The sequence below is a fragment of the Oryctolagus cuniculus genome, chromosome 21, assembly GCF_964237555.1.
Source record: "Oryctolagus cuniculus chromosome 21, mOryCun1.1, whole genome shotgun sequence".
Classification (NCBI taxonomy): Eukaryota; Metazoa; Chordata; class Mammalia; order Lagomorpha; family Leporidae; genus Oryctolagus; species Oryctolagus cuniculus.
Window position 1 is genome coordinate 12,832,656 of NC_091452.1, and position 26,746 is coordinate 12,859,401.

At 51.5% G+C, this 26,746-nt stretch overlaps 1 long non-coding RNA gene across 1 annotated transcript; it reads right to left on the minus strand.

The window, feature by feature from the left end:
• Positions 1-16,480: 16,480 nt before the first annotated feature.
• On the minus strand, positions 16,481-19,160 carry LOC127484713 (uncharacterized). The gene is made up of 2 exons (XR_007911909.2): positions 19,022-19,160; positions 16,481-16,737 (listed from the first exon to the last, which is right to left on the minus strand). It is a non-coding gene; the product is annotated as an uncharacterized lncRNA (long non-coding RNA).
• Positions 19,161-26,746: the final 7,586 nt, after the last annotated feature.

The window sequence follows — 26,746 nt, forward strand, 5'->3', positions numbered from 1 at the left end:
GTTTGTGTTTGTGAGAGCTCTGTTTTATTTTTAATCTTGTGGCTGCAAGAGCAGGTTTTCCGCCTAGCGTCGAAGGGTCATTCGTTTGAAACCCGAATTAGCAAGTGTGGGCACGGTGGACTCGCATCTGAATTTGGGGCTGGCTTCAGAAGCTCATCCCCAGTCAAGATGCCACTGGGGGAACCACCTCTGTGGACTGAAACAGGAAGTGCTAGCTTGGAGGGACAGGAAACAGGTGGCCACGCTCTTCTGCATCACGTCTCGAAAACAGAGTGCCCGCGGGTGGCCCCGTCGAGCAAAATTTAACTTCAAATCCACAGACATTTATTAAGCACCTACTATGTGCCAGGCCTACTAGGTGCTGAAGAGCTCTTCCCTAAGGCATCTGAGCAGGCCCCATGATGGTACACAGACACAGGTCAGCAGTCCCCACGCAGCTCTCATTCTGAGATGTGCTTTTCATAGTTCCCTTCCAGCAGGTCAGCCTCAGTGCTCACCGGCATTTTAGATTGGATACCTGTGATTGGGTACTGTTCTGTACATCGTAGGGTGTTTTGTAGCATCCCTGGCCTTGACCTCTAAATACTGTTAGCATATTTCACCCTAGTGATGACAAGCAAACATGTCTCTAGACACTGTCACATGTCCTTTGGGGGTGCAACGTTGTCCCCAGCTGAGACCCACGTCCTTAGTGACAAGTGGTTTGAGTGTCCAAGCAGCTATAGGTAAACATTTCTTTAATTCCCTCCTGTGGTCGGTCGTCTGACTCTGAGCTTGAAGCTTGAACCTGAGTGTTTTAGGCACAATATCATATTGACCCTACTTTACGGCCAGGGAATTGTCAAAGACAATTTTTGCCTTAGGTGCTGAATTGAGAACCCAGCTTCTCCCTGGTTAACACAACCGGCCTTGCTGCAAAGCTCTTTGGTGGTCGCAGGGGTCTTTCCGGCCCCAAACCTCTTGGCCCAGGCTTCATCCGTGAGGTCAGCAGTGATGGCCGCCATTGTCAAACACTTGCTGTGGCGTCGAGTCAGCCCCCCGGCAGTCGCGGGTCGACGCTGTGAGGTTGGCATGGCTAGCATCCCACTCACAGAAGTGGTTTTGAGCCTCACAAAGGTTGAATTACTTATCCCACATTACACAAATGGAGGCCGTTTGATGCCAAGTTGTGCTGCCTTTCAACCGAACATGTGCACAGTGTGCCCAGTAACTATTAGCTACTATTTAGCAGTGAGAAACAAATCTGTCTAATTTGATCATGAGCGGTTATTCGAAATTATTTCCCTGATTCAAAAAAGACTCATTGTGTTGGCCAATTCTCCTAATCTCGTGGCTAGCAGGGATATGGATATTTGGGATGTGTATAGACCCCGAGTTGCATTTCTCTTCCAAAATATAAAACGGAAGTTGCCCAGAAGTGCATGAACTAACTGTCAAAACAAAACAGACCACTTCATTTTGAGCTATGAAAACAGTGGAGTATTGGCAGGTGCCCTAAAGCAATTGTGATCACACCTGCCACATTACAGCATCTTAAACATGTGCTACCACATCTTCTCCATGAAGCGGGATGCGTCTTAAGGTGAGGGTTGCTAAACCCCGGCAACCTGTTACACGTGTTGAGTTAGTAAGTAACATGTACACGCACTTTTGTAACCTCTTATACTTAAGCTCCATTTTTTCAGCAACTGTGGGTGGTGGATATTTCCAAGATCCTCTTTTTCATAGGAAGACACTGAAGGTGAAAGAGCTGAAGTGACCAGCCCAAGGTCACCTTGACTCAAGTCTCATGCTTTGAACCCCTGCTCCCATGCTTTCTATACTAAGTAAGGGCTTCCAAGGTAAAGGTGGATTGGGAATCCCAGATGTCTACCGCTTTTCAACATAATATTAAACAAAACTAAGTAAAGGGAGATTACTCTTGCAAGCCTTTCACGCACATGGATCCAGACGTGTGTGCCTATGAAGAGAAGGGAAGCTCAGGCAGTTCCCCTCCGCAGGCTGTGGGATGTGGGCATGACCAGGGTGAATTGAGGGAGGGAGCCAGGGATGCTTGCTCCCTCGCCAGAGTCAGGAATCCACAGCCCCTCTCCATGCGCGGGCTTTTGCTGTTCCAAGCAGGAGTCCATTGTTTGCTTATAATTTTTTCAAAAGTGCTTAAACGTTAGCATTTTTTTGAGTCGGGCATTTGGCACAGTGATTAAGGTGCCACCTGGGATGCTCACGCACCATATCAGAGTGCCTGGGTTTGAGTCTCGGCTCTGCTTCCACTTCTGACTCCAGCTCCCTGCTAATGCACACCCTGGGAGGCAGCAGGTGACAGCTCTGGTGGCTGGGTCCCTGCCCCCCATGTGAGAGATCCAAACTGAGTTCCTGGCTTCTGACTCTGGCTTGTCTGGCTGTTGTGGGCATTCGGGAAGTGAAGCAGTGAGTGGAAGATCACACTTTCTCTCTGTCTCTCTCTCTTTCTCTTTCTGCTTTTCAAGTAAAAATTAAAAAACACTTTTTAAAAAATGAAAAATAAAACAAGACCACGCTGACTTTTTTGAGTGTTAGACATTGTTCTACGAAGCTCATAAATTTTAATTCATTTATTTAGCATAACATGCCTATTAGGTAGGTGCTGTCCTTACTATCCACATTTCACAGATGAGGAAACTGGGCACGGAGAGATTCAGTAATTTGCCCAAGCATCTGGTTAAGAAGTGACACAACCAAGATTTGAACCCAGGTAGACGGGACCCATGCCAGGGAAGTGTGTTCCCACCTGCCTAAGGCACCATGATCGCCAGGGAACTTGGATCAGGGTTCCCTCCCCAGGCCTGGTCCTGCCCTGCAGACACTGGGAAATCAATCAAGGTTCATTTTGATTTGACGCCATCTCTTAGGTTGTCGACCATCCTCTCAAACATCCTGACCAAGGGGAAAAAACACCCACTCGGAGCTCGACATTGACAGGCAGTCTGTAGCTTAGTAAACAAACCAGAAGGAGTGGAAACAGGGGGCTCGGGTGCAGTCTAAACAGCCTCACCATTATCTGCAGAGTACATGATGATGCATAACACTGGCTAGTCTGGAAAATACAACCTCTTTGTAATGTTTTGTTTTTGTTACTGTTTTTGTTCCTGTAAAAGGATTACCAAAAAAAAAAAAGGGGGGGGTGTTAAACATTTTAGTGAGAGTTCTATTAATTGAGCCAGGGGTTGAATGTAGGCCTATGTTTATCCAAACTCTGAAAACTGCTTTGCAAGGCCCAGTCCTGTGCTGGAAGGCAGAGGGGGAGGCTTAACCCAGTGCAGGCGGCTGTTTCCCAGTAAGTCCGCAGCCACTCCGCCAGGGCTCTGTTAACGAGCTAATTACAAAGGGCTCTTACGTGTGCTCCAAAGCCGGCCCTGAAGGAGCTCTGCTTAAGAAACGCTGAATGAGTCATTAGCACCTGAAATGGCATAAACAGGACTGAGTCAGAACCTAGCCGGGAATTCACGTTTCTGCCACTTCAGCCTGATCTGTAGTGGGCAGGCCCTCTTCAGTTGTAAGCAACAGAAAACCAGCTCAACTTGGCTTAAACAGAAAGGGGTGCTTGCTGGCAGGGCGGTGCTTAACCGGGCGTGGGCAGAGATCTGACTTTGTCTCCCTTTGTGTTTGCTCCGTTCTCACTATGGCTTTCCCTAAGTGGTGTTAAGGCTGTTCTCCTAGTGTCTACCACCCAGCAACCCCGTGGAAGGCGCGCGATCCGGCAAAAACCCCAGATGCACAGATTTCTTGCTCTGATTGGGTTTGTCTGGGTCACCTTCTTGTCCTGGAGCCAGTCCTGGCGGCTGAGATCGTGTAGTTCCCCTGAGTGGTCTGGACTGGACGTGGGCAGGTGCACTTGAACCACATGGTTCTAGGAGCAGAGGGGCAGTTTCCCAGAGAACTCTCTAGATGGTAGGTTGCAACATCAATGATAGGGATGGGCAGTGACGGGAGAGATGGATGCTGGACAAAGGAGACCCAAGACGCGTCTGTGGAACGTTCCCTCTGAACTATTTCCAACAAGCAAGGTGTTACCACGCAGCGGGATGTGGTGTGGTTCACAAGCACCGCTCGCTGTTTGTTTAGATATCTGGGGTGGAAAACGTGGCCTTATGGGCAACAACAGTGTGCAAGTGTTTCCTGCAAACGGCACTCACCCACATGCCTTGAAGTTTGGGGGTTTTTCATTTTTCTTTCTTCTATTAAAAAAAGTGGGTGTTTTTTTTTTTATTCTTGGAACAAGTCCTTAAGAAAAAGAGGAACAGAAATGCCACAAAATGAGTCGAAACAGACAGCCGACTCTGAGAGCAGACAGAGACGGCAAATTAGCACACAGTTGACATCCTTCTGTCCTGAAGACATTTCTGATGTTGAATAATATTCTCAGGGTTCCTGTCTAACCTATTGTGTTTTCCCTTTTTTATGTTAATGGCCTTATTCCTAGTCGCACAAGTAACACATCAGAACGAGGTGAATGCGTATGGAAAGCCCCCCCCCCCAGCAAGCTTGTGTGTAGACACACACACAGTATTGCACACTATTTTAGTTAGAGACATCTATTTAATGCGTATCATGCTTTCCATGTTGTCCAGGTACTATCTTATCCCCAATTCACAGATGGGGAAGCTGAGGCTTACGACATTCAAGCTAATAACGTGGTGGAGTTAGGAACTGATCTCGAATCTCTGACCTCAAAGCCCCTGCCTTTAACCACTCTATTATTCCTCTGCCCTGTTCTATTGCCTGAAGATTTCCGTAATTAACCTTACAGGAATGGTGTTTGGGGGCTGGCGCTGTGGTGCAGTGGATTCAGCCGCCTCTGCATCCCGGCTGCTTCACTTCCAATCCAGCTCCCAGCGAATGCACCTGGGAAAGCAGCAGACGATGGGCCAAGTGCGCGGGCCCCTGCAACCCATATCAAAGACCTGGGTGGAGGTGCAGGCTCCTGGCTTCAGTCCGACCCAGCCCCGGCCATTGTAGCCTTCTGGGGAGTGAAGCTGCTGATGAAAGATCTGCCTCTCACTCTCTCTTTATAACACTGCTTTTCAAACAAATAAAATCTTTAGAAAATAGTGTATTGTTCATAATATTTCATGGTCAGTTTAAAAAAAAAACATTTTATTTTGAAAGCATTAGCGACAAAGAGGGAGAGACACAGAAAGAGAGATCTACTCGCTGGTTTACTCCCTAGATGTCTGCAACGGCCAGGGCCGGGCCAGGCTAAAACCAGGAGCTTCATGTGGGATCAAGCACCTTGCCCTCTGCCGCTGCTTTTCCCAGGCCATTAGCAGGGAGCTGGATCGGGAGTGGAGCAGCCGGGACTAGAACCGGCACCCATACGGGATGCCGGCAACGCAAGCGGCTACTTTATTTGCCAGGCCGCAGCACTGGCCCCCCCCATAGCTTGCTTTTTCAGGACCACGTTTTCTCATGTCATTTAATACACTTCCATGCATTTTTTTAAAGGACTGCATTAAGTCATAGGGATATGGCATCATGCACTTAGCTAGTCCCCAAACGTTGGACTTTTAGATTGCTTTTTATCCCTCAGTGTTGCTATTAATGCTATAGTGTAGCACCTTGGAGGAACACTTGTTTTTATATGTTTTTTTTTTTTTTTTTTTTTTTTTGACAGGCAGAGTGGACAGTGAGAGAGAGAGACAGAGAGAAAGGTCTTTCTTTGCCATTGGTTCACCCTCCAATGGCCATCACGGCTGGCGTGCTGTGGCCGGCGCACCGCGCTGATCCGATGGCCGGAGCCAGGTACTTCTCCTGGTCTCCCATGGGGTGCAGGGCCCAAGCACTTGGGCCATCCTCCACTGCACTCCCGGGCCACAGCAGAGAGCTGGCCTGGAAGAGGGGCAACCGGGACAGAATCCAGCGCCCCGACCGGGACTAGAACCTGGTGTGCCGGCGCCGCAAGGCGGAAGATTAGCCTAGTGAGCCGTGGCACCGGCCTTGTTTGTATATCTCTAAGTAGGTCCTTAGGCTAAATTTCTAGAACCGCTGGATCGAAGGGACTGCATGTTTGCCAAATTACTCCCAGAAGTAGGCTGGCCTACTGTGTGATCCACAGCAACGTATGGGTTTCTACTTCCCCACCCTGCCCCTCTCGCCTCTTCCTCAAAAATTGCTGGTCATGAGCTGGTTGTGTCTCTCTTCCCTACAAAGGAAGATGGCACCTTTTCAAAGCACAATTAACAGAAAATGGTTTAAGGCGAATGCATTGGCAAAAAGGTGCTGATTTTCATTTGCAAACCAACCAGCCTCAGCAATTTCATTGAGAGAGTTCTTAACCGTTTTCCCATGCCTATGTGACTGCACCAGGGTGCCGGGTACCGTCACCAGCACCATCGGCAGAATGCTAGCTGCACATCTGTCGCCCATGGAGTGACGTGTGACTTCAGTGAAGGGTGGTGATGAGGTTCACCTGCCGCCCTAATTCTCTCCTGTGTCTGCGAATGGTTATGTTGACCTGGACGCCAGCGGGCCCAGCTTCGCATTGTATGGAGACCACACTGCCTTCGGCTCTCTGCCTCGGGGAGCCCCTGTCAGCTGTTTCGTGTACCCACGTGGGTCCTGACTGGACTGAGCCGATGTAAGTGGTCAGACTCAAAACCCAAGAGGATTGACCTCTTTTACCCTGAAGAACTGAAACAGTTGACAGCAGCAGAGAGGCGCTGAGTCCAGGGATAGGAACCGGGTCACCGAGGGGGGGGCGGGATCTGGAACCCAAGTCTGGTGTCTCTGTGTCATCACAGGCTTGGCCCATAGCAGGTACCCAGAGCATATTTGTTGCTGAATGAATGAATGGATTTCCACCTGCTGGTCTCTGTCTTTCTCGTCTGCCCAGCATGTCCCTCCCTCTGGGACCCACACCCCAGTCCTTTGGGAGGCGGCTTAGAGATGTGATTCTCCCAAGAGGACTGTAATTGTAATTCTAGAATGGCCTCTTGGCAGGGGGAGGCAGATTCCTGAAGCCCCTGGCACCCATATGAAAGACCTCCTGGGATGGCCCAAGTGCTTGGGCCCTGCACCTGCATGGGAGACCAGGAGAAGCACCTGGCTCCTGCCTTCGGATCAGCGCAATGCGCCGGCTGCGGCGGCCATTGGAGGGTGAACCAGCGGCAAAGAAAGACCTTTCTCTCTGTCTCTCTCTCTCACTGTCCACTCTGCATGTCAAAAAAATAAAAAAATTAAAAAAAAAGAAAGAAAGAAAAGAAAAAGAAAGACCTCCTGGCTTCAGCCTGGCCCAGCCTTGGCCGTTGCAGCCTTTTGGGGAGTGAACCAGCTAATGGAAGATCTCTCGATCTCTCTCTCTCTCTCTCCCTATAATTCTGCCTTTCAAACAAACAAATACATCTTTAGAAAAATAGCATCTTGTTCCTAACATTTTGCGGTCCCCTGCGTGTGCATCGACGGCGTCTGCTCAAACCACCTGAAGTGGGGGGAGAAGCGTTGGGGGGGGCCTCAGGAAGCTCGTGGAGAACGCAGATGATGAAACACGCCGCCAGGATTTCAAAACGGCCTTGGCACCAGAGTAAAGTTACTTAATCCCGCGTTTCCCTGACGGTTTGGAGGCGCCCGGTGCCAGCACTCCCGTAGGGGCACCTCTCGCTGTCACACCAACCCCTCTTGTGCTTCGCCCACCCACAGAGCTCCTGCGTGTTCCTGCTCCCTGGGGGCACCCCGTGCGCCCGGCCCTCGCCGCCTGCTTCTGCTGTCTGGCACACCTCGTGCTGCCGCCCTCCCTTTCTCCCCATGCAAGTGCCCCAAGGCCATTGTCAATGCCACCCCGCCCAGGAAACGTTTTCTTATGTTATGTTCCTCAAAGCACCAGTGAGGGCTTGCAGTGTCCTCCCTTGACTGTCCACGTGACTCTTATGCTCTGTCTTCCCCACGGTCAGGCTCCTGGCCTACCTGTTCACAGCTGCATCTCTGGGCTCTGGAACCGGGCTTGGGACGCGGTCGGAGCTGGATGATCCTATCTCCGTGGATCCAGCCTTGGGGCATCACCCAAGAAAGTCCAGGAGAAGCGTCCACCCGAGAGGTTGGTCCAGGAGTGGAGACATGCAGGCGTGGGAGGGTGGGCCCCGGGGGGACCACCAGTGGTCGGCTCCCGTGAGTTCCTGCATGCGAGGAGGGCAGGTCTGTGTTGGGCCACCCATTTCTTCAGGGCCAGGGACTCGTCTCTACCGCACAGCCCTCCAGTGTATTAGTTGTTTGTTTCTGCTCCTTACTGTTATAGAACCCAGCCGTGTACTGAACTTGATCAGAGCTGTGCATCTGCAGAGGGAGAAACCGAAGCAGGGCTTGTCCGTTCCCAGAGCCAGCATCGCTCTTAGGCCTTGGGGGCGCCCTGAATTCCTGCTGAGCTGGGCTGACTGACAGAACAACAGGCAGCCCCTCCGCTCTGTTTTCTAACTCACTCTTGGCAACTCAGGCTCCATGGGACTGCTCCTGGCTCGAACACCTTACACAGAACACCTGGTGTTCTAGTTCCATAGAATTTTTTTTTAAGATTTGTTTATTTACTTGAAAGTCAGAGTTACACAGAGAGAGAAGGAGAGACAGAGAGGGAGAGGTCTTCCATCTGCTGGTTCACTCCCCAGTTGGCTGCAATGACCAGAGCTGCGCCCATCCGAAGCCAGGAGCCAGGAGCTTCTTCCAGGTCTCCCATGCAGGTGCAGGGACCCAAGGACTTGGGCCATCTTCTACTGCTTTCCCAGGCCACAGCAGAGAGCTGGGTTGGAAGTGGAGCAGCTGGGTCTCGAACTGGCGCCCATATGGGATGCCGGCACTGCAGGCAGCGGCTTTACTCACTGTGCCACAGCACCGGCCCCCGTAGAATCTTAACCCTTCATCACGCCCCCACCTACCCGGGCTGGACTCTGTAGCATTTAAGCCATTCACTGGGACGGTTTCCATGCCCACCGTCTGTCAGGAACCTGAGTGAGCACCACGCATGCGTTCATTCACCAACTATGTAGTGAGCACCCAGTGTGTGCCAGGCCTTGTTCTCGGAAGTTGGGACGTATCAGGTCCCTGCTCTCATCATGCTCACATTCCATCGGGGGGAGACCAACAATATGTAAATTCTCTGTGTATTAGAACGTGGTGCTCTGGAAGAAAAACACAGCCAGGCAAGGCGGATTAAGAAGGAATGTGGAGGGGGGTGGGGGCAGGTTGCAATGGTAAAGAAGGTAGCCAAGAGCAGCCTCACGGAGGAGATTGGAGGAAAGAAGGGCTGCTGGCTGAGGGTGGGCGTCCCGTGGTGTCTGGGGGAGGTGCGGCCCCGGCTGAGGGATCGCCAAGTGCCACGTGTGGAACTTTGGAACCCAGCAGTGCGTTTTGATTCCAGTCTCTAATCCCCTACCTTCTGGCTGTGTGGGCTTAGGAAAGTTAATGAACCTCTCTGAGCTCCCTTATCTGTGAAGTGGGGCTAGACGTGAGCTAGTACCCACAATGCAGCGGAGCAGAGGTGATGCTCAGACACTTGGGCACCGCAGGCTCTGCCCAGGGCCGGAGGTTTGGGAAATCACGGTGAGAAAGCCCCCAGGGGGCAGTGGTCTCTGGAGTGACTGCCAAGAGGCTCGGCTCCTGATCCGTTGTGACGTGGGTGAGTTCACGTGACCCCACTGTCGTCTCTTTAAGGGGGAACGGTAACAGCAGCTCCACGCGCGAGGGCTTGTGAGGAGTAAACCAGAGTAGCCTGGAGCCCGCGCGGGAGGCGGGCTGGGCGCCGTGAGTGGCAGCTGCTTCTGCTGACACCGTGGGGAGAGAGCCTTTCGGTTCCTGGTAGGAGCGCTACGCTGGGAGCTGCCGGCAGCCATCTGGGGGAGGCTCTGCCTGCGAAGGGAGCCGGCCCAAGGAAGGCGGAGTGGAGGGGAGGGCATGGGGGGACTCCTGCGGAGGGAGGGGCAAATGCAACTTAAAAGTTAACAATAAGGCCAGCGCCGTGGCTCACTTGGCTAATCCTCCGCCTGCGGCGCCGGCACACCGGGTTCTAGTCCCAGTCGGGGTGCCGGAGTCTGTTCCGGTTGCCCCTCTTCCAGGCCAGCTCTCTGCTGTGGCCCGGGAGTGCAGTGGAGGATGACCCAAGTGCCTGGGCCCTGCACCCCATGGGAGACCAGGAGGAGGCACCTGGCTCCTGGCTTTGGATCGGCGCAGCGCACCGGCCGTGGCGGCCATTTGGGGGATGAACCAACCTGTCTGTCTCTTTCTCTCTCACTGTCTAATTCTGTCTAATTCTGCCTGTCAAAAAAAAAAAAAAAAAAGTTAACAATAAAACGGATGGCAGGGTGAGCATTCAGCATCGTGGGTGAGGCGTCACTGGGGACACCCACAGCCCGTATCAGAGTGTCTGTGTTTGAACCCCGACTTCACTCCCGATTCTGCCTTCTTGCTCCTGTGCACCCTGGGAGGCAGCAGGTGATGGCTCAAGAGGTTGCATCACTCCCTGCACATGGGAGACCTGGGCCTGGCCCAGCCCGGCCCTGGTTACTGTGGGCATTTGGGGACTGAGCCAGCAGGTGGGAGATCTCTGTCTCTCTGCTCTGTGCCTTTCACACAAACAAACAAACAAAATTTAAAAACAAAGCTTATCACCAAGAGAATACACCAGTCCTACACTTAACCCCTGCAAATGCCAGGCCCTGTGTACTTGCCTTGGGAAGGAGGACGTGAGTGACAGGTACAAGAAGCCAAGGGCCGGGAAGGCAGCTCAAGTGCCACCCCAAACAGTGAGGACCAAACTTGTCCCTCGGGGGCTTCCGTAGCCGATGGAGGTACAAAACTCCAGGGTCCCTTCTCCTCCGTGGGCATGGTTCCCAGTCTTCTCCCAACACTTGGAACCAGGATGCCCTCTTGAAAAACAAAAAACTCCCCAAATCTCAACAACCCACCCATCAGTCTTGTTGAACAGGCTGGCAACGCAACGCCTCTCTGACCTGCTACAGTCCCTCAAAGCAATTTGTGCTTCTTGTCGCCTGCGCCAGCATTGAGAACGGGGCATCCGTCTGTGTGGGCGGCACTGTTTCTCCATCCACGGGCCATTCCAGCAGCCCTTGGGCTTTGCAAACTCCCGCCCAGCCCCCACGCCTCTGCAGCCTACAGGTGGGAGGGAAGCAGGCCTCCTGCTCGTGTGTGCTCCGTGGTCTCAGCTCTCCCGTCCAAGCCACGAGCAATCCCCAGCGCCCCACTCCTCCTCTGGTGCTGACGAGCGAGTCACACAGGGACCCGTGGGTTTCCAGCATAGTGGGTGACTAAGTGGCACTTTCTAGGAACCTACTAAGTGAGTGACTACGATTCACTAGTCATAACTAAAATTAGTGTGTGACTGGGGTTTACCGAGAACTCGGCTGTGGTGTTCTTGGAAGCCTGGCTCCTGCACCCTGTTTGCCAGCCCTGTAAAACTTTCACTGTAAGAGTCGGAATGCAGGGGGCCGGGAGACCAGGTTTAGGGTCTCGGACCTCGTCTAAGTGGGCCAGAGGTCAACAGCATCCGTGGGCCACCCTTGTAGGCCCTGGGAACTCAGAAATTCTGCCCACACCTCCTCATCCCTGACACTGCCAGCTGCTCCTAACATCAGACCTCAGACCCGCACAACGCACGTTAGACAACTGGCGTCTGTCAACATGGGGAGCCTTCCAGTTCAGCCCCCAACGCCTGGGACTCCCTTTACTCCTTTAACAGAACAATGGTACCAGGCATGTCTTAGACCCAGAGCATACAGCAGTGAGCAAGCCTGTGGCATTTCCTGTCTGCCTGCAGCTTCTAGTCAGGTGTCAGACAGCCAAGCAATTCTAAAATTCTAGGTGCTTAACACAAAAAGCCAGGTATTGAGGTAGAGAACACTGGGGGTGGGATGGCTATTGAAACCTTGTTGTCGGAGCATTTAGCCTGGTAGCTGAGATGCCTGTGTCTCACACGGGAGTCCCCCGTCTGACTGCTGACTCCAGCTTCCTGCTAAGGCAACCTGGGAGGCAGTAGTGATGGCTCAAGTCATTGGGTTCCTGCCGCCCATGTAGAAGACCTAGATTGGGTTCCCCGGTCCCTGCTTCAGCCCCAGCCCAGCCCAGGCCTGTTCCGGGCATTTAGGGTGTGAGCTACTGGTTGGGAGCTGTCTGTCTGTCTCTCAGATAATAAGAACAAAAATTATTACACACAGTGTTCAAGGAAGGCACATCAGCCTGGGCTCTGTGGTTGTAAACGGCAGAAAAGGATGTTGGGAGTTTGCTGGGAAGATGTGCATGACCCCCCCCGAATGGAAAAACTGGGCAAGGCGAAGGAGGGACAGGAAGCAAGGAAATTCTAGGAATCTAGACAGCAACAGTGGGCTCTCCTAAATGCCTCACGTGTAGGAGACATCCAGGCCCACCATTTGCTACCCCTGGTTCACTTGGGTCAAGGGCACATTCCCTGGGATGGTGGGCGTGAAAGGACAGGGGACCGTGACCGACACTTGCTGCAAGACCACATTGAACAAGGGAGGGGGTAGAACAGTTCCAGGGCCAACAATGGAGCAGCCGGGACTTGAACTGGTGCCCATATGGGATGCCAGCACCACAGGCAGTGGTTTTACCCACTGTACCACCTGGGTGGTAGGGACTCAAGTATTTGGCCCATCACCTGCTGTCTCCCAGGGTGCGCATTAGCAGGGAGCTAGAATCGGAAGCACTCCCACGTGGGATGCTGCCATCCGGACTGGTGTTTTAACCTCTGCACCAAATGCCCACCTGGAGGTTGTGTCTACAAGACAGCCTCTCTTGCTAAGGCAAGCCTGAGCAGACCTCTTTGCCTTAGCACTCAAGATGCCCAGAATGGACCACCTACTCAAAGTTTTGCCCAGAGCTGAGATGACTGTGGGCGACCATAGCACGCGTGCTGGTCCGGACAGTGCTGTCCAGCAACCCCAAGCTGATCCTTGGGGAGATGGCGTGGTTTGGAGCTCTGGCTTCTTTTTCCACAGGGGTGTCTCGGCGAGCCTAGCAGAGAGCTGAGGACGGGTGGGAAGCGGAGAGCTGGGAACGCGGTGTTGGCTGCCAACAAAGAGATGAAGATGCTGATGGTGGCTCTTCCAGACTCACAAGCTGAGATTCCTGGCAGGCAAATTTTGTTGGACTGGGACAACGATGTTTGAAAAAATTAGGGGCAGGCGTTTGGCATAGCTGCTATGACGCCACTTGGAACACCCATACCCCACAGAGGGTGACTCGGTTCAACACCCGGCTCTGGCTGCTGACTCCAGGTTTACCCTGGGAGGCAACTGGTGATGACTGTGGGCATTTAGGGGAGTGAACCAGTGGCTGGGATATCTTCCCGTCTCTCTGCCTCTCATTAAGTGTAGGTGCTCTGGGGGCGGGGGGCAGCAATGCCCTTTTCTGCTTACTCTCATCCTTACCACGCCCCCATTGTACACCCAACGGCTTCTTCCACTGGGAGACACTTGACCGTACACTTGAAACCTTCTGACCAGAGTCCTGGCCTGTTAGCCTCCCTAGACAAGTGTTCGCCTCTGTGTGTCCTTGTCATGGATCACATGTGCTCCATACATGCAGTGACTGCTCTTGTGGTGTAGCAGGTGAAAGCCACCACTGGCGATGCCAGTACCCATATGGGTGCCAATTGGTGTCCCAGCTGCTCCACTCCCAGTCCAGCTCCCAGCTGATGGCCCGAGAAAAGCAGTGGAGGCTGCCCCCTGCACCCACATGGGATACCTGGAAGAAGCTCCTGGCTCCTGACTCCTGCCTGGCCCAGCCCCGGCCGTTGTGGCCATCCAGGGATTGAACCAGCAGATGGAAGATTTCTCTCTCTCTCTCTCTCTCTCTCTCTCTCTCTCTCTCTCTCTCTCTAACTCTTTCAAGTAAATAAATGAATCCCTTAAAAGAAAAGAAAAAGTGAGTACAAACCTGTATCAGAAGTAAAAGCAAGCTGGCGCGTGGCTCAACAGGCTAATCCTCTGTCTAGCGGCGCCGGCACACGGGGTTCTAGCCCCGGTTGGGGCAACGGATTCTGTCCCGGTTGCCCCTCTTCCAGGCCAGCTCTCTGCTGTGGCCCGGGAGTGCAGTGGAGGATGGCCCAAGTGCTTGGGCCCTGCACTCCATGGGAGACCAGGAGAAGCACCTGGCTCCTGCCATCAGATCAGCACGGTGCGCCGGCCGCGGTGGCCATTGGAGGGTGAACCAACGGCAAAGGAAGACCTTTCTCTCTGTCTCTGTCTCTCTGTCTCTCTCTCACATTGTCCACTCTGCCTGTCAAAAAAAAAAAAAAAAAAAAGAAGAAGAAGTAAAAGCAGCAGCTCATGTCATGTTGGGTTCCTGCGAAGATGGAGAAGTCACTTCCACCTGTGCTGGATACGAAGGAAGCAAGCATGGAGTGTTCGTTCCCTTGAGAAGGGGATGATCTCCCAGTGGGATCCATTCCGCCTCTGGCACCATCTGACTTCACGCCGGAGGAAAAGCCAAACGCGAGTCTCTAAGCCAGAAGAGGGGGAAAGGAAAGTCCCTTGGGGGCTGCCAGTGCTGGGGCCGCAGCGTCCAGGGGGCAGTGCGCCAAGACCAGGGGCCTTGCAAGAGCCCCTCCCGCCCCCTCTGCCCCCAGTCCTTCCTGAACTTTCCATCCTTTTGTCGACTCTAATTACTGGAACCCGCAGGATGAATTCCTTCTCGACCCACTTTCAGGATCTTTGTGCGGCCGTGGAGCAAGGAGTCCTCCGTGGGTTTCTCTGTTGCTTTAACACAGCAAGACTTGTACCGTGCTTCTCGGCACACGTGCGTTTGAACTAAGTGAGCGTTTGTCTCTGACCTGGAGGAAGCGGTTCAAAGACGGCTCCTTCTCAGCCGATTCCAACACGGCCTCTACGATGACTCAACGAAGAGCAACGGAACTTGTGAAAAACAAAACAAAACAAAGCAAAAAACCAAAACCCTCCTTTGAGAATAATCAGATGGACAAATGTCAACAACCTATCATTTTAGAGCAGCCAAGTGAGTATAGACCAGGCGCTGGCAAGGTTGTAAGGAGCCTACGCCCGTGTGTTCACAGGTGCTGGGTAGCAGCTTTATAATACAGCGATCTATGTCAGGGGTCATGAAAGACGGTTCTGCCCACGGATCCAGGATCTCATTCCTGGGAAAGCATCCAAAGGAAATGGCTGAAAAGACGGAAAAAGCTGTGTATGTAGAGACTTTCCCCGCACTGAGAGACAGGGGCGGCAACATAACACACGGGCTGGCACACTCGTGGGCCACATTCAGCCAGAAGCCTGTTTTCTGATTTTTTTTTCTCACCAGCAACCCAAAAATGTTTTTTTAAAACGTCTTTAAAAATGGCTGAAATAAACAAACAAACAAAAAGAGCACATGATGTTTGCTGAGCCCTGGAAAAAGAGAAAACTGGATAAAGAGTCTAAAAAACACGGGGGACTGGTTTTGTACAAACCCTCAAGCTTTGCAGAATATGAAACTGAACGTCCACCGTGACCTCAGCCATGTGAAAATATGCCCTGAGCCACAGACAGGAAGAGAAGGTACAAACAAAGCGTGTGGTAGGGAGTGATTCAAAGTGATTTATTTTTCTTTAGAAATGTCTTAACAGAAAAAGAAAGTCAGATGCTCGCGGGCGGGGTTTTATTGTGTGCATGTGTTGGTGTACTGTGTAGGCATCAACGCTGGAGCTGTGTGGGCAGGGGTTGGGCCCGGTGGCTAAGTCCCCATTGGGATGCCCACATGACGAATTCGAGTCCCAGCTCCTCTGCTCGCAAGCCAGCTTCCTGCCTGTGCACACCCCGGGAGGCAGCAGGTGACGGCTCAGCTGTCCGGGTTTTCTGCTATACACGTGCGGGAGACCTAGACTGGTTCCCATCTCCTGGCTTCCCCCTGGCTGTTGTGAGCATTTGAGAAGTGAACTAGTGGATGGAAGAGCTCTTGGCTTTCTGCCTTTCATATAAGATGAAAATAAAGGAATAATCTTTCAATGATGCTGTGGCTCTGTATGTATTGAGATGGAAACACACCTGTGCCATTCTGGCTGGTGACTCCTCTCTGTAAATTCAACACTGATGTGCCCATGTGAACCTATAGGGAGAACATTCTGGAAGGACAGGTGCCCAATACAATGACAGCAACTATCTCTGGGTGATGGGATTTGGGGTGAAATTTATTTTATTTTATTTTTACTGTTTAGTGCTTTATGTTTTTCTCAGTGACTATTTTTTATTTTTAGAATCATGAAACAAAGTACTTTCTTGAAAACGTTGGTAAAGTTGTGAAAATGTTTTTTACAATACAGGAGAAAACGACGTCCTATGCAAGGTGCTAGGAGTTTGCTATCCTTCACAGCTACTGGCCCGCTTTGTCACTCTGACTCCACCTTAAATGCCACTTTTACCCACAGACTCAGACACCAAGCCCTGGACTTGATTTGGGTGCAAAATTCAAGATGGTACACAGAAGCTCAGTAATCAAGATAAATCCTTTAATGCCATATCCTTTTTGTAAAGATTTATTTATTTATTTGAAAGGCAGAGTTGCACAGAGAGAGAAGGAGAGGCAGACAGGGAGGTCGTCCATCTGCTGGTTCACTCCCCAACTGGCTGCAATGGCCAAAGCTGCACCAATCTGAAGCCAGGAGCCAGGAGCTTCTTCTCGGTCTCCCACGTGGGTGCAGGGGCCCAAGGACTTGGGCCATCTCCTACTGATTTCCCAAGCCATAGCAGAGAGCTGGATCGGAAGAAGAATAGCCGGGACTTGAACTGGCGCCCATATGGGATGCCAGCACTGCAGATGGCGGCCTTACCCTCTATGCCACAGCACCAGCCCCAAATGCCATGTATTTTTTTAAAAAAATCAAAACGAATTACAAAATCCATGATGGACAGAATATTAAAATTTAAGGGACCGGCGCTGTAGTGTAGCGGGCAAAAAGCCACCACCTGCAGTGCCAGCATCCATATGGGTGCCGGTTTGAATCTTGGTTGCTCTACTTCTGATTGAGCTCTCTGCTATGGCCTGGAAAAGCAGTAGAAGAAGTCCTTGGGCCCCTGCACCTGCGTGGGAGACCCAGAAGAAGCTCCTGGTTCCTGACTTAGGATTGGCACAGCTCCAGCCTTTGAGGCCATTTGAGGAGTGAACCAGCAGTTGTAAGACCTCTCTCTCTTTCTCTCTCTCTCTCTCTGCCTCTGCCTCTCAAATAAATAAAGTAAAATCTTTTTTTAAAAAAAAAGTATATTAAAATTTAAAATCAAGGTAGAATCTGTGTCACTGATTTTTCTTTTCCCTTCAGTCTTCAGCACGGCTTGGCACGGCTCTGTTACTGAGTTTCTCACCATTTCAAAGGCTAGTATTTTGTTCATCATGGATTTGTTTGGGCATTAATTTTTATTTTGAAAATATTATATTAAAGTACTGCTTATTTTGACATTGAGTTTTTTTTGGCACCCTTTCAATATACCAGAAATCTTTGGACATTTTTAACAACTTCACTAGCATCTATAAATTGTATCAATAAAGCTATTTAAAAATTATTTGTAGGTGCCAAAATTTGCATTTTATGTAATCTTCGTGTGTCACAAACATTCTCAAAAATTTATTTTCATTTATTTGAAAGTCAGAGAGAGAAACATGTTTCATGCTGGTTCACAAGCCCACAAGGCGCCAGGGCCAGGCCAGGCTGAAGCCAGGAGACCAGAAGTCAGGAGGAGTCGCCCACGTGGGTGGCAGGGACCCAACCACTTGCGCCATCACCTGCTTCCTCCCGCGTGTGCACTAGCTCCAGGAGGCTGGGTTGGGAGCGGAAGAGCGTGGACTTGAAGCAGGTGGTGTGGGATGTAGACGTTCGGAGCAGTAGCTCACAGCTACATCGCAACGTCTACCTCTTTTTTTTGAGCTTTTCCCCCTCAATGTTTATAAGTGTGGAAACCATCCTTAGCTTGTGGGCTGCACAGAAACACCCAGCATGGCGCACACACAAAAACAGGCAGCAAATTGGGCTAAGGATGTAGAAGCCTAAGGATGGTTTCCACACTTGTAAACGGTTGGGAGATGAAATCAGAAGAAGAGTATTTATAATACGTCACTATTATATAAAGTTCAAATTACTACTGACCTCTAAGTTGAGCATGGGACTTTCTTGACTCAACTTGATGAACAATGGATTGAAATTAAAAAATAGATGACCGGCCTTTTTGAAGAATTTTTTTGTAACTCAAAGGTTGAATATGTATTTTCTTTCTTTCTTCCTCCCTCCCTTCATTAACTTCTTCCTTTCTTTTTTCTTAAAGATTTTATTTATTTGTTTATGAGATAGAGTTACAGAGAGGGAAAGACAGAGAGAAAAATCTTCCATCCACTGGTTCACTCCCCAAATGGCTGCAATGGCCGGGGCTGGGCTGATCCAAAGCCAGGAGCTTCTTCTGGGTCTCCCATGTGGGTGCAGGGGCCCAAGGACTTGGACCATCTTCCACTGCTTTTCCTGGCTACAGCAGAGAGCTATATCGGAAGTGGAGCAGCCACGAACCAGCACCCATATGGGATGCGGGCACTGCAGGCGGAGGCTTAGCCTACTACGCCACAGCGCCAGCCCCTCTTCCCTTCCCTTCCCTTCCCTTCCCTTCCCTTCCCTTCCCTTCCCTTCCCTTCCCTCCCCTCCCCTCCCCTCCCCTCCCCTCCCCTCCCCTTCCCTCTCCCCTCTCTTCTCTTCTCTCTTCTCTCTTCTCTTCTTTCCATTTCTTTCTTCCTTTCCTTGAGAGACAGAGGGACAGGCAGAGAGAACTCCCATCCGGTGGTTCACTCCCCAAATGCCACGACACCATGTCTTCCAGCAGAAGAAGGGCTAATCCCTCTGGCTTGGGCTGCTTAAGGAGCTATGGGCTCAGCACCTCGCACAGAGGCCCACCTTGGGTGTCCGTATTTCCAGGAATGCCAGGGCTGGGCCAGGTTTCAGGCAGCTTGCCCTGGCAGCCCAGGTCGGTGGAGGGGGCATTGTACCAGCTCAGATCCCACCTACCTTCTGGTTCTCTCCTTGGTCTCTTCCTGCCATGACTGTCCCCTCTCCTTGCTCCCTTTCTCAGCAGAGGTTTTAATGAGTGTCCAAGTGGCCACCACCTAGCAGCTTATCTGCTCCATTACTGCATGACAGGGCTGTAAAAGTGCAGATAACCCCAGCTCCCTGCAGGAGGGCCGCTGCCTTATCAGACGCCGCTGCAATAATTAACCATGCGGGCAAATAAAACCCAATATTGGACAGCGGCTGCCTCCTCTGTGACCCAAAGCTCCTGCTTCAACAGCTGCCCGTTGGCCTGGCTGTTTCCTGATTGCTCCGCCTCCATGTTCCCTTCTGTTTTCCTGAAATGTCCTGTTCCGCCTCCTGTTCCCTTGGGTAGCACCCCCCCCCCCCCGACACACACACCAAAATGTCTAGATTCCCAGCTTTCATTCACCCTCACCCTTGAAAACCTCTCCTCTCCCCTCCCCTCCCCTTCCTCTCCAGCCCGAGGCTTTCACACTCCCCAAGTCTTCTACTTCAATCTGTCAACGTCACTGCATCATTGGTTTGTTGAGGATGAGACGAGATCCCAACTTCATGCCTGACCCACAGTGGGTGCTCACTGGGAAGCTGCCAGCAGCGTGCCAGTTGATGTGTTAAATAGCAGTGCTTAGTGTGGGGTCTTCAAGCCATTCCTAAAAAAGGAATGATAAAAAAAACAGTGCATAGATTTCAATATTTTTTAAAAAGATGTATTTATTTATTTGAAAGGCAGAGCAACAGAGAGAGATGAAGAGACACAGAGAGAGAGAGAGAGAGAGAGAGAGAGAGAGAGAGAGATCTTCCACTCAATGGTTCACTCCCTCCAAATGGCCACAAGACGCCAAGAACCAGGAACTCCATCCCGATCTGCCACGTGGTTGGAGGCAACGCAAGTACTTGGAGCATCCTCCACTGCTGCCCAGGCACATTAGCAGGAAGCTGGATCGGAAGCAGAGCAGCTGGGACTTGAACCATCTCCCTGATAGGGGACGCCAGGGTCGCAAGTGGCAGCTTAACACACCGCACCACAACCTCAGTCTCTGGATTTCAAACTAGCTGCACCAGAAGAAGCTTACCTCGGGGCTTTGTTCTTCTTGGGCCTTCGGAAGCCCCTCCCCCATTTGCAGACATGCCCACACCCTGAGAACAGACTCTCTGGTCAGGCTTCGTGACGCAACATGCAGGGAACATCTTGCCATGCCAGTGTGGTTGGCAAGCCATCCACGTGCCCCGCCACCCATCCGGGAGGGCCTCTCTACTGTGCCAAGCGATTCGGGCTCTTCTGTAGGCCTCGGAGACAGTGAGGCTTGAAAACCATAAAAAAAAAAAAAAAAAAAAAAACAAAAAAAAAAACACCTAGACTTTGCAAAGCCTTGTCGCTGAATATCTACTCGGCTCCAAGCCCCGTTCTAGCTGTGGGGAGAACACAGGAATGAGAGTAGCACGGCTCCTGTCCTCAGGAAGTGTCACAAAGTTCCAGAGGAAGTCGGGTGCACCACGCAGAAAGCTTGCAGGAACCATCAACCAGTCCGGGCGAAAGGTCCGGTCCCAGAAGCCTCCTGAAGTAGCAGCGCTGGGTGTCTGACGGGAGTGGCCCAGACGTGCAGCAGGGCTGGGGCGGCTCCAGCACGGCCCAGGTGAGCCGAGGGCCCTTGCTAGGGCGGCCCCAGCAGCTTGCTCCTAAGGCGGGACTCGAAAGGCTCCCTGGCTCCTAACTTTCCCCACAGCGAGGGAGGTTTTGCCGTGGAATGAGGGTTCCTTGACACTTTCTGGGTTGCTTTTCTGCATTCGAATGATAGAGATCATCAAGACGACTTCGCGCGGGGTGGGGGGGTTATCGGGATAAAATGACACTTCGAAAATAGCTGGAGCCCAGTGAGAGCTTACAGTGCCACACGTGAGTGTCCTGGCCAACCTGCTCCCTCCTGTCTGCTCCCCACCTGCAGATAAAAGTGGGGGGGGGGGTCTCATGGTCATCAAAAAAGAAGGGAGGGGAGGCGAGAGCTTGGTACAGCGGTTAAGCTGCTGCTTGGGGCACCCACATTCCCTCCTGGAGGGCCTGGGTCAAGCCCTGACTTCACCTCCCACACATCTTCCTGTAATCTGCACCCTGGGAGGCAGTTGATGGCTCAGATACTTGGGTCCCTGCCACCCATGTGGGAGACCCAGATTGGATTCTGGGTTCCTGGCTCAGTCCTGGCTGTTGCAAACATTTGGAGAATGAACAAGTAGATGGGAGATCTCTCTTTATCTGTTTCAAATAAATGTTTAAAACTTTTAAAGAATATTTTGTGACACATTAAAGTTACATACAATTCAAATTTCGGTACCCATAAATAATTCTTAAGTAGTTTTATTGAGATAGATCTATAGGCTCTCATCTGTTAAAATATCTAAGTCAAATAAAATACAGATAAATCGAGTTTTCCAATAAGTCTTTGCATGAGCCATAGCCCCCAGTGATCTGTTATTGAAATTTCCTGGACAAGAAGCTTATGCTCGCCTCCAGCATATTTAACAGTTGGGCAAGAGCCTGTTAATCACTCACCTGATGGCCATTCCGCGCAAACCGAATGCCTTTCTCTCCTACTTCCTTAACAGGTTCTGGCATCTTGTTCCTCTGATGATTCCCCATGAGCAATTATTTTTACAGCCACAAGCTTGAAACTCCAAGGAACTGTGTCCCTCCTCCCCCCCCCCCCCCCCAGGCCCTGCCTGCATAAACACTCACAGAGCCAGCGACTGGAGATTCCACCCTGTCGCTCTCTGTGCTAATCCATAATAATTTCTATTTGACTTGGGCATGCATTATGTAATTCGAATTCTGCAAATTTACCTTCCTAATTATGTTCTTCTTTGACTAACACAGAAATTAATTCGCACCGATAGAGTGGTGCCAGGGAGAGGTTTGTAGGTGTTGGGATCATTAGGTAGATAATCCACGCATTGGCAGTCAAGAGTTGTCTATGTATAGCGGCTGAGAAGGTCAACTAGACTGACACTTGGAGCATGGGTAGTGTGTGTGCCTGTGTCCTTATTCTGCTTTAGCCAATCCGGGAAAACTATGCTTATTAAGAACCCCACCTCCCAGTCCTGACTTTCAGATCCATCCTGTCTCTGTTCTGAGAGCTACAAGGTAGCCCCTGGCTTCAAAGACCTATAGATGAGTTAGATTCACAGCTGCACACAGCTGAGTGGATACAGGGGCCTGGGTTTGGCCAAGTGTTAGCAGGACCTCAGCACCAGGGAGTATGTTCTTAGGTTAGCATCTCAGAGACGCTGCATTTACCCCTTCTTTCTGATGCTTGAGTGACTAAATGATCGGATGGCTAGCCAGAGGGGTGGGGGAACTCAGTATACAAGAGGGTGCTGCTCTCCAGTCTCAGTTCTCCCAGGGATGGCTGCTCTTTCCTGCTGCTGGACTGTCCAACCGCCTGCATCTCCACTGATTGCCCCTTCTGTTTGGGGTTCACTTGAGCCTTCACTCATAGGCTCCCCTCCCTCCTGGAGAGGATCCCAGCCTCCCAGTTCAGTTGGGGATTCTTGGCCCTATGAGCCGGGGCCTGGAGTGGCTGCTTCCTGGTCTTGTTCCAATGTTTGAATGTTGATGGGGCCTGGCCTGGCCACGTGCCTTCAAGCTGGCCGGTCTCACCCCACACACACAGCCAGCATTCAATACAAGTGAACCACAGACACTGCCGATTCATTCAAAGCCTTTGTCCCGAACCATTGGCCTTGACCTTGCAAGCTTGGCTTTTGTTTCTAGTATCTGGTAAGCATCTTGGCTCCAGCCCCTGCATTAAGCACCGGAGTGATTTATGGTCACACACCACTGGCTCTGATCTCATGGTTCCTCCTGGACAATGGGTCAGACCTGCCTTCCTAACCTTGAGTCCCTGAGCGCTGTCTTCCCTTCTCGCTGATGGCTCACCCCAAAGCCTTTGAGTACCTCATCACCCCTAGACTACTTGGGGCTAACACTTGGCCAAACCCAGGCCCCTGTATCCACAGCACCTTGTAGTTTTCAGTCTCCAGGGTTCATCTAACCTCGGGAACTAGACCAGCACGCTTCTCCCTGCAGATTGGCTTGGATCCCTCCCACCTGGCTTCTCTGGTCTCTCTTGGCAGCTGTCACTCACCAAACGGTGATCAAAACCTAACTTGTGTCAAGTGCTGTGCCAGGCACCGGGGCCTTAATGACGGGCTGGACACCCACAGTCATGACACGGGAACCTGTCAGAGAGACACCTGTCAACAGACAAGTACAAGGCATCGTGCTAGAGCCAGAGCACACGTAGGCAAGTTCTGTGAGTGTTCACAGCCCCTCCCAAGAGGGAGAAGTCAGAACCAGAATAAGGGAATGCAAAGCATCCCAGGGACCAAATGGGATCCAAATGAAGGCACTGGGGAACTGCTGCGCCAAGTCCTGTACCCTGAAATCCAAACTCACTTCCTGCTCAGGGAGGAGGAAGCAGGGTGGGGTGCCGATGGCCCCCAGGCTGCCACTGTCTTGTCTTCAACAACCACCGGTCCACGTGAACCAGACTGATAACCCAGCAGTGGCCGCCCCACCCCCAACCGGGCCTGGCGGGAGGGGAGCTTTATCAGAGCACAGCACCCGAACCTGAGCCCTGAGTGTGGGGCTTCTGCCCCAAAGCAGAGCTGCGGAATGGCTGACAACCTGACCACTGCCGATTCTTACCCAAGATAAGGAGCAAAGGACACTCAGAGAACTCTCCCAGTCTAAGATCAAATTGGGAAGGAAGCCGCAGTCTCTCTCTAAGATAAGGGGAGAAATGGAGACCCAGGCAGGACCGGGGCCTGGAGGAAGGCAGTGTCATGGGAAAGAACACACGTAGCCCAGTAAATGGGGGTGGGACCCCCCCACGCCAGACCCGCTCTTGGCTGGCACTCGGTGGGTGGGGGGGCTCACTGGCTCGAACTGCTTCAGCTGAGGGAGTCCACAAGCGTGAAGGGCTGTCACAGTTGCCTTTCTCAGCGGGCACCATGGCTCACTAGGCTAATCCTCTGCCTTGCAGTGCCGACACACGGGGTTCTAGTCCCGGTCGGGGCGCCGGATTCTGTCCCGGTTGCCCCTCTTCCAGGCCAGCTCTCTGCTGTGGCCAGGGAGTGCAGTGGAGGATGGCCCAAGTCCTTGGGCCCTGCACCCCATGGGAGACCAGGAGAAGCACCTGGCTCCTGCCATCGGATCAGTGTGGTGCGCCAGCCGCAGTGCGCCAGCCGTGGCGGCCATTGGAGGGTGAACCAACGGCAAAGGAAGACCTTTCTCTCTGTCTCTCTCGCTCACTGTCCACTCTGCCTGTCAAAAAAAAAAAAAAAAAAAAAAAAAAAGTGACCTGGGAGATGAAAACAGAACTTCTCCACAGTTGACCCATTTGGGCAGAAATATTTGGGACTATTATAATTGATTTATTTCTGCCCAGAACTGTTTAATCAAACTTTGGGGGTGAGAACCAGAACTCTCTTGTAGTTAGATAGAGATGCCTTATTTATGGTTAGTGTTTGGGTAAAGGGAAGTTTGTTTGAGGTGATTTACATAAAATTTGAATGAAATAAGACCTGAATAAGTGAAATTTAACTATTTTTTTTAAAGAGTTATTTAAAAGGCAGAGTTAGAGAGAGGCAGAGGCAGAGAGAGATAGAGAGAGAGAGACTTCCATCCACTGGTTCACTCTGCAAATGAACACAATGGCCGGAGCTGGGCCGATCTGGAGCCAGGGGCCAGAGGCCAGGAGCCAGGAGCTTCTTCCAGGTCTCCCCTGTGGGTGCAGGGGCCCAAGGAGTTGGGCCATCTTCTACTGCTTTCCCAGGCCATTAGCAGGGAGCTGGATTGGAAGTGGAGCAGCCGGGACTCGAACCAGCACTCATATGGGATGCCAGCACTGTAGGCGGCAGCTCTACCAGCTACGCCACAGCACTGGCCCTGAAATTCAACCATTTTTAAATGTCACAAACTCCCTACGTTTTTCTTGCTGCTAACAGCTGCCTTGATGCTTTTACTTCAAATTCCTTCTAATTTCCAAGCCCTCCTGCTAGTCAGCATGAAAATACATTAGTTACGATATTCTTGGAAAACTGTGCTCTGGGAAAAGCAGTAAGGCTCCTCAATGGTTTCCTCCTGTTAATTTGAGGATCTTAAATTATGCATATTGTTTTGCACATATTTGCATGTTCAATTCACATGCCTGAGCTATCAGTCTACAAGATAAAATCAAGTATGGTAATTCAAGTAACCTGCCTCTGATTTCTCTTCTCCCAAATTCCAGGGCTAAGGAGTTTGAGTTAAAGAATAGATAATAAAATCACTTGGGCAGTACAGGGGGAGTGTTGGAGCCAACTCCTGCCTCCACGCCTTGTGGATTGGCAACACCTTTCCTCTCTGTGCCCTGGTGGATTTCAACACCTCTACGAGGCCCCTTTCCCAGGAGGAACCTACTTAAATCTAGCTGGGCAGGAAGGCCAGGAGTGGAATTTGTCCTCTGCCTGGTGTGGATAACCTTGAACATAAAGGAACCAGCACAATACAGATGGCCCTGAAATTTGAACCAATGCAACTGTAATATGCAGAGTAGGAAGCCAGAACCAAGAGCTCACTGGCTGATGGCTGGCCACAATATCCCAGCCCAACCTGGCCAGAATGCCTTGGGCAAGTTTCTGAAGAAGCTGAAAAGCGTGTGTGTGTGTGTGTGTGTGTGTGTGTGTGTGTACGCAGCGTGCACGCCTGGCTCCCCCCCCCCCACTTTAAATCGGCTGGTGCTGGTTTTCTACATTTCCTGTGTTGGGGGACAAAAAGTATTCGTGCAGATACAGCAGGAACTGACAAACCCATGGCTCTCAAGAGCATTTTGTTCTGTCTGGTATCTCTGTCCCTTTCCTCAGGGTTAACCAGAATTGTAAAGAAAAATGACACAAGGAAAGCTGTGAATTCCAAATGAGCTACAGGGAGCAGCCCACACCTCTTCAGCTTCCCTAGTTTCCTGGAAACCCAAAGTCGGCATCTCAGCTGGTCTCTCACTGTGCTCTTGTCCGCACACCTAAAGAAATGCAGGCATGGGGTGCTGGGGGTCTCCCCGATATTGCCGTGCCTCCCTTTGGCAAAGAGCGGATCCGGTTGGCTGACGTGTGGGCTGACAACTGCCCCCTCCATGTGCAGCTCCCGGTTCCTGCGGCACGGAAGTGCTAAAGTCCACTAGAGCCCGGACAGAAAGCCCGGATAGAGATGCCAAAATGGGTAACTTCAAGCTTAACGTGTCCTGAAAGCTTGTCGTTTGCAAACAATTGCTCTTGAAATGTCTGGCAGCTCCTAGGACATGGCCTGTTTGGTCTCCTCCAGCCACTGGGAGTTTTTCAACGTTTCTCACCACAGGGAGTCCCTTCTTCCCGGAATCCACAACTTAGCTAAAACCACTCCATGGGGGTTGGGTGGGAGTGGGGGGGGGGTGCACTCCTCATTCTTTGATTTGCCTGGATCCATTGTACTTAAAAAGATTTATTAAAAATATTAATTTATTAAAAAGATTGATTTATTTGAAAGTCAGTTACACAGAGAGAGGAGAGGCAAAGAGAGAGAGAGAGAGAGAGAGAGAGAGAGAGAGAGAGTGAGGTCTTCCATTTACTGGTTCACTCCCCAGTTGGCCGCAACAGCCAGAGCTGTGCCCATCTGAAGGCAGGAGCCTCCTCTGG